Here is a 12142-nt window from a genome sequence, read left to right on the forward strand (position 1 = left end):
GAACATGTATGTTAATCTAAAGAGAATGCTGAACTCAGACTGTCATATCCCAATATGCTTCAGATTTTCAAAGCCTTCCAACATTGTATTCCGTCAGCCACTCCTTTGCCCACTGTCTGAGCCTGCCTAAGTCCTTCAGCAGCCTTCCTACTACCTCAACGTTACCTGTCCCTCTGCCTAACTTTATGTCATCTGCAAACCTAGCAACAATGCCCTCAGTTCCTTAATCTGCCTCTTTAATGTCTAACATGAATCGTTGTGGTTCCAACACTGACCGCTGTAGAACTCCACTAGTCACTGGATGCCATCCTGATAAAGATCCCTTTATCCCTGTTCTTTGCCTTCTGCCAGTCAACCAATCCTCTATCCATAGCACCATAGGCTCTTATTTGGCAGTCTCCTGTGCATCATCTTGTCAAAAGCCTTCTGGAAATCCAAATAAATCATATCCACTGGTTCTTCTTTGCCTAACTTACTCATTATCTGCCCAAGGATTCTGACATATTTGTCAGGCATGACGTCTCCTTGACAAAGCTATATTGACTCAGCCCTATTTTTGCATTTTAATAGTGCACCCTCATGTCTTCTGCCTCCCTTCTTTCTGAAACAAGGATGTTACATTGACATTTTCCAGTCCTTGGGACCCTCCCTGATTCTAATGATTCCCAAAAAATCATTGCCAATGTCTCTACAATCTCCTCAGCTATCTCCTTCAGAACTCTGGGGTGTAGTCCATCTAGTCTGGGTGATTTATCCATATTCAGAGCTTTCAGCTTCGCCAGCACCATCTCCTTAGTGATGGTCACAACACTCACCTCTTCCCTCCGCTAACTCTGGTTTGCTGATGGTGTGTTCCACCGTGATAATTGATGAAAAGTACTTAATCAGTCCCTTTGCCATTTCTTTGTTCCCTATTGCCACTCCTCTAGTCTCATTTTCAGTGGTATAATGTCCATTCCTATCTCTCTCTCTTACGTTTCAGAAATCTAAAATAAACTCTTGCAATCTTCTTTTACATCAAGTGAGCTTACTTTCAAATTTTATCTTCTCCCCCCTTATTGCTTTTTCAGTTGTCTTCTGCTGGTTTTTAAAGAATTTGCAAACTTGTGGCCTCCTGCTAATCTTCATGATTTTCTGTGCAAATGAACCAACCCCCTAAACCCCCACCTCCCCACCAGGATGGCATCCAACATAAAGATCCCTCCCACTCTCTTCCATCAGGCAAAAGGTACAAAAGTTTGAAAACACATACCAACATATTTGAGGACAGCTTCTTACCCGCTTGTTATCAGATTAATGAATGGACCTCACATATTTTGGAACTGATCTTTCTCTGCACCTTCTCTGTAGCTATAATCCTATATTCTACATCCTGTTCTATTACCCTGATGTACTTATGTAAGGTATGATTTATCTGGATTGCACGCAAAAGAATACTTTTCACTGTATCTGTGAAAATAATAAATCAAATCAAATCAAAACCACAAACCTTGTTAATGTGAGATAACAAAGTTTGAAGCTGGATGAACACAGCAGGAAAAAACAGCATCTCAGGAGCAGGAAGGCTGACTTTTCGGGGTCTAGACCCTTCATCAGAGAGCTCTCTGATGAAGGGCCTAGGCCCGAAACGTCAGTTTTTGTGCTCCTGAGATGCTGCTTGGCTTGCGGTGTTCATCCAGCTTCACACTTTGTTATCTTGCATTCTCCAGCATCTGTAGTTCCCATTATCACTGATACAACCTTGTTAATGTGATTCGCCAGGACCCTCTCATAGTATGATTCAAGTAGATCCTGTCCCATCAGAGCAGCTGCCTCCTTCCCCTGTCCTGGTGCCAATGTTCCATGAATTCCAAACCATTTCTCCCACACCAAACTTTGAGCCACATGTTTATGTCTTTAATTTTGTTGATCGTGTGCCAGTTTGCTCATGGCTCAGGTAGTAATCCAGAGATTATTAGGTTTTCAGTCCAACTTTGTAATTTAGCACTGAGCCACTCATATTCCCTCAGCAGAACCTCTTTTGTTTTTCTATTGAAATTGCGGGTCCTAATGTGGACCACAACAACTGGATCTTTTCCCTCCCACTCCTGCAGCCCAGATGAAATATCCTGAACCTGGTCACCAGGCAGGCAACACAGCCTTCAGGACTCTTGGTTCTGACAACACAGAACGGAGTCAATTCCTCCGACAATACCATATCTAAATATGGCCCCCTCCATCCACACATCGAAGAATACCAGTCACATTTGGACATCAAGCAGTTTTTACGCCGCCTCCGCCTCCGCCTCCACGCTTACTTCTCTAACCGGGAGCCTAACCCTCCCTCCACTGACCCCTTTACCCGCCTCCAACACAAGTCCTCCTCCTGGACACCACCCCAAGCCCTCCTACCCTGCCTCAACCTCTTCATCTCCAACTGCCGTTTAGACATTAATCGCCTCAACCTCTCCACCCCCTCACCCACTCCAACCTCTCCCCCGCAGAATGTGCGGCACTCCGCTCCCTCCGCTCCAATCCCAACCTCACTATCAAACCCACGGACAAGGGTGGCGCAGTTGTAGTATGGCGCACTGACCTCTACATCGCCGAGGCCAAACGCCAACTCTCCGACACCTCCTCCTACCGCTCCCTGGATCATGACTCCCACCCCCGAACACCAAACCATCATCTCCCAAACCATCCACAACCTCATCACCTCAGGTGACCTCCCACCCATAGCCTCCAACGTTATTGTTCCCCAACCCCGCAAGGCCCATTTCTATCCCCTTCCCAAAATCCACAATCTGCCTGCTCTGGTCGACCCATTGTCTCCACCTGCTCCTGCCCCACCGAACTCATCTCAATCTATATGGACTCTATTTTCTCCCCCTTGGTCCAGGAACTCCTACCTACGTCCATGACACCACCCACGCCCTCCACCTCCTCCAGAACTTCCAATTCCCCAATCCCCAACACCTCATCTTCACCATGAACATCCAGTCCCGATACACCTGCATTCCCCATGCAGGTAACCTATAGGCCCTTCGATTCTTCCTGTTCCACAGACCCGACCAGTCCCCCTCCACCAACACCCTCATCTGCCTAGCCGAACACGTCCTCATCCTCAGCAACTTCTCTTTTGATTCCTCCCACTTCCTATAGACAAAGTGGGTGGCCATAGGTACCCGCAAGGGCCCAAGCTATGCCTGCCTCTTTTTAGGTGATGTGAAACAGTCCCTCTTCTGCACCTACACTGACCCCAAACCCCACCTCTTCCTCTGTTACATTGATGACAGTATCGGCGCCACCTCATGCTTCCACGAGGAGTTCAAACAGTTCATCCACTTCACCAACACTTTGCACACCAACATCAAGTTCACCTGGACCATCTCCAACACATCCCTCACCTTCCTGGACCTCCCTATCTCCATTGCAGGCAACCATCTGGAAACCAATATCCATTTCAGCCCACCAACTCCCACAGCTACCTGGAATACACCTCCTCCCACCCACCTTCTTGCAAAAATTTCATCCTGTATTCCCAATTCCTTCCTCCGCCGCATCTGCTCCCAGAATGAGGCATTCCGCTCCTGTACATCCCAGATGTCCTTGTTCTTCAAGGACCACAACATCCCCCCCGCAGTGGTGGAGAATGCCCTCGACCGTGTCTCCCACATTTCCCGCAACTCATCCCTCACACCCCGTCCCCACAATAACCGCCAAAAGAGAATCTCCCTTGTCCTCACATGTCTGCCTTCCAGAGAGACCACTCTCCCTGTGACTCACTTATCCGCTCCACACTCCCCTCCAACCCCACCACACCCGGCACCTTCCCCTGCAACTGCAGGAAGTGCTACACTTGCCCTCATATCACCTCTCTCACCCACATCCCAGGCCCCAAGAAGACTTTCCACATCAAGCAGACGTTCACCTGCACATCTGCCAATGTGGTATACTGTATCCACTGTACCCGTTGTGGCTCCTTCTACATTGGGGAAACCAAGCAGAGGCTTGGGGACCGCTTTGCAGAACACCTACGCTTGGTTCACAATAAACAACTGCATTTCCCAGTCGAGAACCATTTCACCTCCCCCTCCCATTCCTTAGACGACATGTCCATCCTGGGCCTCCTGCAGTGCCACAATGATGCCACCTGAAGGTTGCAGGAACAGCAACTCATATTCCGCTTGGGAACTCTGCAGCCCAATGGTATCAATGTGGACTTCACAAGCATCAGAATTTCCCCTCCCCCCACTGCACCTCAAAACCAGTCCAACTCTCCCCCCGCTGTTCTTCCTCTCACCTATCCCCTCCTCCCACCTCAACCCGCACCCCCATTTCCTACCTACTAACCTCATCCCGCCCCTTTGAGCTGTCCATCCTCCCTGGACTGACCTATCCACTCCCTACCTCCCCACCTTCACTCATGTCTGCTGGCTCACCCTGCCTCTTTAACTTGTCTGTCTCGACTCCACTTACCTTCTCCTCTATCCATCTTTGATCTGCTTCCCCCTCTCTCCCTATTTATTTCAGAACCCTCTTCCCCTCCCTCCTCCTTTTCTGTTGAAGGGTCTAGGCCCGAAACGTCAGCTTTTGTGCTCCTGAGATACTGCTTGGCCTGCTGTGTTCATCCAGCTTCACACATCTGTTATCTCGGATTCTCCAGCATCTGCAGTTCCCGTTATCTCTCTCCAAATACACATTTCTCTTTTCTCCCCCTCTTAAATGCTTCCCTGTACCACGGTGCTACATTCAGTTTACTCATCCTCCCTATAGCCCCTGTTGTTAACCACACAGGAAAAAAATTTCACAAACCTATTAGACACACTCAAGGGCTGAGGTTCCGTAGGTACTACCTCCCGGATCCCTCTACCCGCCTCACTGATAGTCATATCGTTCTGTCGCTGACCACTGACCAAATTCGAGGTAATTAACTTTTGGAAAGTGACCGTCTCTTGAAACACAGCATTTGGGTTACTGACCCCCCAACCGATGTGTCGCAGTGTCAGAAGCTCAGACTCCAGCTTATCACAAGAGTTCCTCAAGTAACCAACACTTGCTACAGAATGTCGTCACTTTGAGCTACAATGGGGTCCCACCAGTCCCCACATCACGAGGCCTGGCATCTCTATTTTAATTGCTTCTTAATTTAATTTTTATCCTGTGTTAAAAGGAAACTTGCAATCTCTGCCCGGCGCCCCAAAAGCACATCCTTCCTTCTGCAGTAAATTTCCAGATTAGCTCCAAATTCCCTGAACTGTATATTCTCTTGGGTTGTGCCTCACTCCTGATGTGATCGATCTCTCCTTCCTGTTTGTGTACTTTCCTCAAGCCCTTCCTTAACTCGAACTGCCGTGAACTGAGATGACTCACGCTCATTAAACTTCAATAGTAATGAACAGATATTGAGGTCCATTCAGGCTTCAGGTGATTAACTGATGACAGTCTGTCAATCAGCTGAGTCAGCTACATTATTAATCTTTTCAGCTTTTGAAATGGAAAAAGAACAGAAGATTTACCAGAGATGGTAGGAACTGCCAATGCTGGAGATTCTGAGGTAACAAGGTGTAGAGCTGGATGAACACAGCAGGTCAAGCAGTTTGAGGAGCAATAAGCTGACGTTTCGGGCATAGACCGGAAATGTCAACCTTGCTGCTCCTCTGATGCTGCTTGACTTGCTGTGTTCATCCAGCTCCACACCTTGTTACCTCAGAAAGATTTACCACTTCTATTCCGACATTTCTTCAAAATTTCCAATCTATGTATTTATTAGAGCTGTGACTCACTCTGCATGTGGTCCCTTCTTCCTGACCCCGGTAATAGTACCGAGCATAAGTCTTCAGTACTATTGCTAACACACAGACTCCTGCTGCCTGTGGCAAGGCCTAAACAGCATAATGAGATATAAATGAAGCAGAGCAAGATCGCTGACAAAGACACATCCTCCCTGATGTGCTCAATGCTTTATATGCTTGGTTCAAACAGAAAGCCAGTGGCACGGTGTCACCTGCCCCAATAGCCCCAGACCCACCTGTTCCCTCTGTCACTGCTACAGACGTCAGATCGGTCTCTTCCTGGGAGTCAACCCAAGGAAAACGATGGGCCAAACAGTGTCCCCGGCCGAGCACTAAGATCCTGTGTGGACCAACTGGCAGACATATTCACCAACACCTTCAACCTCTCCCTCCTACAAGCCAGAGTCTCTCCCGGCTTCAAGAGGACCACCATCAACTCTCTACCTAAGAAAGTACATGCAATGTGCCTTAATGACTACCACCTGGTGGCTCCGATCTCCATAGTCATGAAGTGCTTTGAGAGGCTAACCGTGGCCCACATCAACTCCAGTCTCCCAGCCTGCCTCGATCGCCTACAGTTTGCCTACCGGTGTAACAGGTCCACAGAGGATGCCATTTCTCAAGCTCTGAACTCATCCCTGGAACATCTGGATAGCAATGACACATGTGTCAGACTCCTGCTCATTGACTACAGCTCCACTTTCAATGCCATTATCCTCTCCAGACTGATCTCAAAACAACGTGCCCTTGGTCTCAGCTCTGCCCTCTGCAACAGAATCTTCAACTTTCTAACCTTTCGTCAACTGAGGTAGTGTGGGCTGTGGTTAGAAACAGGAAAGGAGAGGTCACCCTGTTGGGAGTTTTCTATAGGCCTCCAAATAGTTCCAGAGATGTAGAGGAAAGGACAGCAAAGATGATTCTCGATAGGAGTGAGAGAGACAGGGTAGTTGTCATGGGGGACTTCAACTTACCAAATATTGACTGGGAACACTATAGTTCGAGTACTATAGATGGGTCAGTTTTTGTCCAGTGTGTGCAGGAGGGTTTGCTGACACAGTATGTAGATTGGCCAACAAGGGGTGAAGCCACATTAGATTTGGTACTGGGTGATGAGCCTTGCCAGGTGTTAGATTTGGAAGTAGGTGAGCACTTTGGTGATAGTGATTACAATTCTGTTATGTTTACTTGAGTGATGGAAAGGGATAGGTGTATACCACTGGGCAAGAGTTATAGCTGGGGGAAAGGCAATTACGATGAGATTAGGCAAGATTTAGGGAGCATAGGATGGGGAAGGAAACTGCAGGGGATGGACACATTAGAAATGTGGAGCTTATTCAAGGAAAAGCTCCTGAGTGTCCTAGATAAGTATGTACCTGTCAGGCAGGGAGGAAGCTATAGAGCGCGGGAGCTGTGGTTTACGAAGGAGGTGGAATCTCTGGTCAAGAGGAAGAAGAAGGCTTATGTTAGGATGAGATGTGAAGGCTCAGTTAGGATGCTTGAGGGCTATGAGGTATCCAGGAAAGACCTAAAGAGAGAGCTCAGAAGAGCCAGGAGGAGACATGAGAAGTTGTTGGCGGATAGGATCAGGGTAAACCCTAAGGCTTTCTATAGGCATTTAAGGAATAAAAGAATGATGAAAGTAAGATTAGGCCCAATCAAGGATAGTAGTGGTAAGTTGTGTTTGGAGTCAGATGAGATAGGGGAAGCGCTAAATGAAAATTTTTCAACAGTATTCACTCTAGAAAATGACAATGTTGTCGAGGAGAATACTGAGATACAGGCTACCAGACTAGGTGGGATTGAGGTTCACCAGGAAGAGGTACTAGAAATCCTACAGAGGGTGAAGATGGATAAGTCCCCTGGGCCGGATGGGATTTATCCTAGAATACTCTGGGAAGCCAGAGAGGAGATTGACGAGCCTTTGGCATTGATCTTTAACTCGTCATTGTCTACAGGAATTGTGCCAGACGCCTGCAGGATAGCAAATGTGGTTCCCCTGTTCAAGAAGGGGAGTAGAGACAAACCTGGTAATTATAGACCAGTGAGCCTTACCTCAGTTGTTGGTAAAGTGTTGGAAAAGGTTATAAGGGATAGGATTTATAATCATCTTGAAAAGAATAAATTGATTAGGGATAGTCAGCACGGTTTTGTGAAGGGAAGGTCGTGCCTCACAAACCTTATTGAGTTCTTTGAGAAGGTGACCAAACAGGTAGATGAGAGTAAACCGGTTGATGTGGTATATATCGATTTCAGCAAGGCATTCAATAAGGTTCCCCACAGTAGGCTATTGTACAAAATGTGGAAGAGTGGAATTGTGGGAGGTATAGCAGTTTGGATCAGAAATTGGCTTGCTGAAAGTAGACAGAGGGTGGTAGTTGATGGGAAATGTTCATCCTGGAGACCAGTTACTGGTGGTGTACCGCCAGGGTCGGTGTTGGATCCACTACTGTTTGTCATTTTTATAAATGACCTGGATGAGGGCGTAGAAGGATGGGTTAGTAAATTTGCAGATGACACTAAGCTCAGTGGAGTTGTGGATAGTGTTGAAGGATGCTGTAAGTTGCAGAGAGACATAGATAAGCTGCAGAGCTGGGCTGAGAGGTGACCAATGGAGTTTAATGCAGACAAGTGTGAGGTGATGCACTTCGGTAGGAGTAACTGGAAGGCAAAGTACTGGGCTAATGGTAAGATTCTTAGCAGTGTAAATGAACAGAGAGATCTTGATGTCCATGTACACAGATCCTTGAAAGTTGCCACCCAGGTTGACAGGGCTGTTAAGAAGGCATACAGTGTTTTAGCTTTTATTAATAGAGGGATCAAGTTCCGGAACCAAGAGGCTATGGTGATGCTGTACAAAATTCTGGTGTGGCCGCACTTGGAGTATTGTGTACAGTTCTGGTCACTGCATTATAAGAAGGATGTGGAAGTTTTGGAAAGGGTGCAGAGGAGATTTACTAGGATGTTGCCTGGTATGGAGGGAAGGTCTTACGAGGAAAGGCTGAGGGACTTGAGGCTGTTTTCACTAGAGAGAAGAAGGTTGAGAGGTGACTTAATTGAAACATATAAAATAATCAGAGGGTTAGATAGGGTGGATAGGGAGAGCCTTTTTCCTAGGATGGTGACGGCGAGCACGAGGGCGCATAGCTTTAAATTGAGGGGTGAAAGATATAGGACAGATGTCAGAGGTAGTTTCTTTACTCAGAGAGTAGTAAGGGAATGGAACGCTTTGCCTGCAACGGTAGTAGATTCGGCAACTTTAGGTACATTTAAGTCGTCATTGGATAAGCATATGGATGTACATGGAATAGTGTAGGTTAGATGGGCTTGAGATCGGTATGACAGGTCGGCACAACATTGAGGGCCGAAGGGCCTGTACTGTGCTGTAATGTTCTATGTTCTATGTTCTATGTTCTCATCCACAGACTGTAATCAGTGAAGACAGAAAAGTGCACCTTCACAATAATCCTCAACATGAGTGCCCCCAAGGATGCATCCTGAGTCCCCTACTGTACTCCCTGTGCTCTCTCAACTGTGTTGCCAAAGTCCGAATGAATACCATCTGCATGTTTGCTGATGAGGCTACCATAGTGGGATGGATTTTTAACGATGAGTTAAAATAGAGAAGGGAGATCGAGGGCTTGCTAACATAAGACCATAAGATTTAAGAGTGGAAGCAAGGCCATTCGGCCTATCGAGTCCACTCTGCCATTTAATCATGTCGGATGGGCATTTCAACTCCACTTCCCTGCACTCTCCCCGTAGTCCTTGATTCCTTGTGAGATCAAGAATTTATCAACCTCCGCCTTGAAGACATTTAACGTTGCGGTGCAAGGTGAACAACCTTTCTCTCAACATCAGCAAATCTAAATAAATGATCACTGACTTCAGAAAGAAAGGAGGAGAACACCACCCCCCCAATCTGCATTAACAGAACTGTGGCCAAGATGGTGGACAGCGTCAAGTTCCTCAGTGTGGCAATAACCGATGACCTGTTCTGGTCTTCCCACGTAAATGCGACAGTCAGGAAGCCCACAACAATGCCCTTTCTTCCTCAGGTGGCTCTGGGAATTTGGTATGTCTATAAAGTCCCTCACCAACTTCTACAGATGCACCATTGAAAGCATATTGTCTGGGCGCACACCAGCCTGGTGAAAGGTGGTGTGTACAACCTTCCATCCATGGACTCCCTGCTGCTTACGGAAATGTTGTCAACATCACCAAAGACCCATTTAACTCCAAAAATGATCTCCTTCAACTTCTTTCATCAGGCAGAAGATACAGAAGCCTGAAAACCGGCACAAACAGGTTGAGGAACAGCTTCTTCCCAGCCGTTGTTAGACTGATGAATGGTCTCCCTGGTCTCAAATAATGCTGATCTTGCTAATGTTGATCTCGCCTAGTGCACACCCTGTGCAATTTCCTCTGTATGCCTCTGTCTAAGTCTATTTTTTACAACCTTTGGACAGTATATCCTTTGCTTACTGTTTTTACCACTCGTAAGCAAAGCTGTTCTCTGTACTTCGGTACATGTGACAATCAATCAATGTTATCAAGGCCCAAAGCTTGCAGTATCCAGTGTCTCCAACCATTTCCTGATATCATGTGGAGTGAATCAAATTGGCTGAAGACTTGTATCTGTGATGCTGGGGATCACTGAAGAAGGCTGAGATGGATCATTTACTTGGAAGTTCTGGCTGAAGATTGTTGCAATTGCATCACCCTTAACTTTGCACTGATGTGCTGCGTCTCCCATCACTGAAGATGGGGATGTTTGTGGAGCCTGTTCCTCTGGTGAATTGTTTGATTGCCCATCACCATTCATGACTGGGTGTGGCAGGACTACAGAGCTTTGATCTGATTTGTTAGTTGTGGACTCACACTAATAATAGATTGTTGTTCTACTATGGGTAGGTTGGTCAAGACAAGGTCAAGTATGCTTGCCATTCTGTTGTTTCCATCGCTACTGACTGTCAACCCAGTCCAGCAGCAGTGCCCTTTAGGACATGACCAGCTCAATCAACAATGCTGCTGCCGAGCCACTGTTGGTGGCGAACATTGAAACTTGCCACCTTCGGTGCTTCCTGCAAGTGTTGTTCAACATTGAAGATTCATCTGATTCATCAGCTGAGGGAGGACGTTACATGATAATCAACAGATTTCTTTGATGGCATGAAGCCTCATGAGGCCCAAAGTCAATGTTGAGGACTCCCAGGGCAACTCCCTCCTGACTGTGTCCCACTGTGTTGCCACCTGTGGTGGAGTTGTCCTACCAGCGGGGCAGGACATATCCAGGGGATTTTGGTGATTGTACTTGTGATATTGTCTGTAAGGTAATATTCTTTGTAAATGATTATATAAATCATTGCTTGACTTGGCTTTGGGTCAATTTCTCCAATTTTGACACAAACCTCCAGATATTAGTAAGGAGGATCTTGTACATTGTGAAAACCCATCTAGTTCACAATCAACAATATCAATATTGTTTACCTGACAAGATCAGAGATCGCAATACTGGCTGTTGGTTGAAGGTAAAGTACCAGGATCTTTCAACTGAAGACCCCACAACCTTTCTACAACCTCCCTTCTTCTCCGTGAAGTTGATGAATGTGTAGAATAAAGCAGAATGGTCAGCTCCTACTAACCTGTCGGAAATGTCTTTGCAGGGAAAATATGACTTGACTAGATATCACCCAACTTGTCTCTGACCCAGCGCGCTGAAGCTGACATTATGGTAGGGGTGTATCAGAACACTAAAATATTTTCAGAGCCTGGATATTCAGGTAAAAGTCAAACAGAGACACCAGCAATCAGGAACAACACCAACCTTTTCTAAAGAGTGAAGCGAAATGTCACTATTGACTTTCTGTTCTGATGTTAGAACTGTTCGGCTCGATATTCCATGTCCCGCACCTGGTCTGTTTCCAGCAGACAGCCACATAAAACAGGTCAGATGACTGGCCCCACCCCTTTCCCACTCAACTCCTGATCTCACCCCCATCATAAAGGAGTGGGCAGTTTGGAGCTAAATAACTAATGGTCAGTTGAATTGCGAGCAGATGTGCAGGAGTGGGATTCAGTTTTTTTTAAATAAGTTTATTGACTTTATCTAATCATTTCCTAATTTTAAGCACTATGGTCATGGGAACTCAGAATATTTGGGAGGTTTAATCATAATATATTTCACATGCAAAATAAGTCTCATTGTATAAAGTAATCTTATTGTTGTTGTCTATTATGGGTTTGAGGTGTTGTTGATCCCAACAGTAGAGCTCATCAATATAGGCACATGAAACAAATCCAGGGGAAATAGGTAGTCCTGCTTCGCACAGTGTAAATGCTTCCAGTTTGATTGGAAATTATTTTGCATT

General features: G+C 46.3%; 1 protein-coding gene across 9 annotated transcripts in view; it reads left to right on the forward strand.

Annotated features, from left to right (window-relative positions):
* The window catches only part of mecom (MDS1 and EVI1 complex locus), a 992273-nt gene that overhangs the window by 836274 nt on the left and 143857 nt on the right, over positions 1 to 12142 (forward strand). The gene's annotated exons all lie outside the window — the stretch shown is intronic.

This window comes from Stegostoma tigrinum, chromosome 14, assembly GCF_030684315.1.
Source record: "Stegostoma tigrinum isolate sSteTig4 chromosome 14, sSteTig4.hap1, whole genome shotgun sequence".
NCBI lineage: Eukaryota > Metazoa > Chordata > Chondrichthyes > Orectolobiformes > Stegostomatidae > Stegostoma > Stegostoma tigrinum.